General features: G+C 40.3%; 1 pseudogene; it reads left to right on the forward strand.

Annotated features, from left to right (window-relative positions):
• The first annotated feature begins 2961 nt into the window (after positions 1–2961).
• Positions 2962–3063, forward strand: LOC148567615 (small nucleolar RNA R71; annotated as a pseudogene).
• The last annotated feature ends 990 nt before the right edge of the window (positions 3064–4053 follow it).

Genomic DNA, 4053 nt, shown 5'->3' on the forward strand with positions numbered 1-4053 from the left:
CAACAAGATGAGCCGTCAGTTGTCCAAACTCAAACAATCCCTGGCAACGGCGCCAAAAACTTGGTGCTGTTGCCGGATCAAAAGGGAATCTGGCACTGATGTTACCGGACCAAAAGCTTGCCGAAAACTCAAACAATCCCCGGCAACGGCGCCAAAAACTTGGTGCACGAAATTGTGATCTCCAGGCTCGAACAAATCCTGGTAATGGCTCCAAAGCTTGGTGCTCTGATCTTAATTCATAATTGTCACAACTTCGATACAACTAACCAGCAAGTGCACTGGGTCGTCCAAGTAATACCTTACGTGAGTAAGGGTCGAATCCCACGGAGATTGTTGGTATGAAGCAAGCTATGGTCACCTTGTAAATCTCAGTCAGGCAGATATAAAGTGATAATGGTGTTTTCGAATATTAATTAATAAAATAGGGATAGAGACACTTATGTAATTCATTGATAAGAATTTCAGATAAGCGAATGGAGATGCTTTCGTTCCTCTGAACCTCTGCTTTCCTGCTATCTTCATCCATTCAGTCTTACTCCTTTCCATGGCTGGCTTTATGTGATACATCACCACTGTCAATGGCTACTTTCGGTCATCTCTCGGGAAAATGATCCAATGCCCTGTCACGGCACGGCTAATCGTCTGGAGGCATCACCCTTGTCAATGGCTTCATCTTATCCTCTCAGTGAATAATATGCTCATGCACCCTGTCACGGCACGGCTACTCATCTGTCGGTTCTCGATCATGCTGGAATAGGATTTACTATCCCTTTGCGTCTGTCACTAACGCCCTGCAATCGCGAGTTAGGAGCTCGTCACAGTCATTCAATCATTGAATCCTACTCGGAATACCACAGACAAGGTTTAGACTTTCCGGATTCTCTTGAAGGCCGCCATCATTCTAGCTTACGCCACGAAGATTCTGGTTAGGAGATCTAAGAGACATTCATTCTAGCTTATTTCAAGTAGAACGGAAGTGTTTGTCAGGCACGCGTTCATAAGGGAGAAGGATGATGAGCGTCACACATAATCATCACCTTCATCACGTTCTTGGGTGCGAATGGATATCTTAGAAGAGAAATAAGAAGAATTGAATAGAAAACAGTAGTACTTTGCATTAATCTTTGAGGAACAGCAGAGCTCCACACCTTAATCTATGGAGTGTAGAAACTCTACCGTTGAAAATACATAAGTGAAAGGTCCAGGCATGGCCGAGATGGCCAGCCCCCAAAACGTGATCAAAGGATCATAAGGTAATCCCAAGATGTCAAATACAATAGTAAGAGGTCCTATTTATAATAAACTAGCTACTAGGGTTTACATGAGTAAGTATTTGATGTATAAATCCACTTCCGGGGCCCACTTGGTGTGTGTTTGGGCTGAGCTTAAGTGTTGCACGTGCAGAGGTCATTTGTGGAGTTGAACGCCAGTTTTTGTGCCAGTTTGGGCGTTTAACTCTGGTTTTGGATCCTTTTCTGGCGCTGGACGCCAGATTTGGGTAGAAAGCTGGCGTTGAACGCCAGTTTATGTCGTCAATTCTTGGCCAAAGTATGGACTATTATATATTGCTGGAAAGCCCTGGATGTCTACTTTCCAACGCAATTAGAATCGCGCCATTTCGAGTTCTGTATCTCCTGAAAATCCACTTTGAGTGCAGGGAGGTCAGAATCCAACAGCATCAGCAGTCCTTTTTCAACCTCTGAATCTGATTTTTGCTCAAGTCCCTCAATTTCAGCCAGAAAATACCTGAAATCACAGAAAAACACACAAACTCATAGTAAAGTCCAGAAATGTGAATTTAACACAAAATCTATTAAAAACATCCCTAAAAGTAACTAGATCCTACTAAAAACATACTAAAAACAATGTCAAAAAGCGTATAAATTATCCGCTCATCAGTGAACAAGGGGGTTCATCCTCCCAATTCTCATTGCCAAATAACTTGGCATTCAGCTTCATGATTGCTCCTAGATACTTAGCAACTTGCTCTTTAGTGATGTCTTCATCCTCTTCAGAGGAAGAATATTCATCAGAGCTCATGAAAGGCAGAAGGAAGTTCAATGGAATCTCTATGGTCTCTGTATGAGTCTCAGATTCCTTTGGTTCCTCAAAGGGAAACTCCTTTCTGTCCAGAGGATTTCCCATGAGGCTTTTCTCACTGGGACTCACATCCTCCTCACTCTCTCCAGGTCCGGCCATGTTGCTCATGGTTATGGCCTTGCACTCTCTCTTGGGGTTTTCTTCTGTATTGCTTGGAGAGTACTGGGAGGAGTTTCAGTAATCTTCTTACTCAGCTGACCGACCTTTGCCTCCAGATTTCTAATGGAGGACCTTGTTTCATTCATGAAACTTAGTGTGGTCTTGGATAGATCAGAGACTATTGTTGCCATGCCAGAATGGCTCTGTTTAGAATTCTCTATCTATTGCTGAGAAGATGATGGAAAAGGCTTGCTATTGCTAAACCTATTTCTTCCACCATTATTATTGAAGCCTTGTTAAGGCTTATGTTGTTCCTTCCATGAGAAATTTGGATGATTTATCCATGAAGGATTATAGGTGTTTCTATAGGGTTCTCCTATGTAATTCACCTCTGCCATTGCAGGGTTCTCAGGATCATAAGCTTCTTCTTCAGAAGATGCTTCATTAGTACTATTGGATGCAGCTTGCAATCCATTCAGACTCTGAGAAATCATATTGACTTGCTGAGTCAATATTTTGTTCTGAGCCAATATGGCATTCAGAGTATCAATTTCAAGAACTCCCTTCTTCTGGGGCGTCCTATTGTTCACAGGACTTCTCTCAGAGGTGTACATGAACTGGTTATTTGCAACCATTTCAATGAGTTCCTGAGCTTCTGCAGGGGTTTTTAGAGGAAGAGATCCTCGTACAGAATGGTCCAATGACATTTTTGACAACTCAGACAGACCATCATAGAATATACATATGATGCTCCATTCTGGAAGCATGTGGGTAGGACACCTTTTGATCAATTCCTTATATCTTTCCCAAGCTTCATAGAGGGACTCACCTTCCTTCTGTCTGAAGGTTTGGATTTCCACTCTTTTGAGGTGGAAAGAACTTTTCCAAAAAAGCATTGACCAACTTTTCCCAAGAGTTCATGCTTTCTTTAGGTTGTGAATCCAACCATGTTCTAGCTCTGTCTCTTACAGCAAAAGGGAAAAGCATAAGCTTGTAGACCTCGAGATTAACTCCATTGGTCTTGACAGTGTCACAGATTTGCAAGAATTCAGCTAAGAGCTGATGAGGATCTTCCAATAGAAGTCCATGAAACTTACAATTCTGTTGCATTAGAGAAACTAATTGAGGCTTAAGCTCAAAGTTGTTTGCTCCAATGGCAGGAATTGAGATGCTTCTTCCATAGAAATTAGAAGATGGTGCAATAAAGTCACCAAGCATCTTCCTTGCATCTCCACCATTATTATTGGGTTCGGCCATCTCCTCTTCTTTTTCAAAAAATTCTGTCAGGTCCTCTCCAGAGTGTTGTGCTTTATCTTCTCTTAGCTTCCTCTTTAGAGTCCTTTCAGGTTCCGGATCAGCTTCAACAAGAATGTTCTTATCCTTCCTCATATGAAAAAGAAGAGAACAGAAAAGAATAGGAATCCTCTATGTCACAGTATAGAGATTCCTTTACATGAGTAGAAGGAGAGAAGAGTAGAAGAATGAGAAGAGAAAAATTCGAACACAGAGAGGGAGAGAGGGTTCGAATTTTTAAGAAGAAGAGAAGTGTTAGTGAATAAATAAATAAATAGAAAGAGATGAGAGAGAGAGAATTTGAAATTTAAATTAAAATAAAAGGAAAATATTTTTTTTATTTTAATTATTAGTTAGTATTCAAAAATTAAAAAGAGAAATAAAATTAAAGTAAAATTTAAAACAATTAGTTAATTAAAAGAAATTTTGAAAAAGTGGGGAGGAGTTTTCGAAAATTAGAGAGAGAAAATTAGTTAGGTGGTTTTGAAAAAGATATGATTGAAATAGAAAACTTTCAAAATCAAACCAAAAAGTCAAGTAGTTAACTGAAAAAGATTTGAA

This window comes from Arachis ipaensis, chromosome B4, assembly GCF_059453495.1.
Source record: "Arachis ipaensis isolate K30076 ecotype BB chromosome B4, ASM5945349v1, whole genome shotgun sequence".
In the NCBI taxonomy this organism is placed as follows: Eukaryota; Viridiplantae; Streptophyta; class Magnoliopsida; order Fabales; family Fabaceae; genus Arachis; species Arachis ipaensis.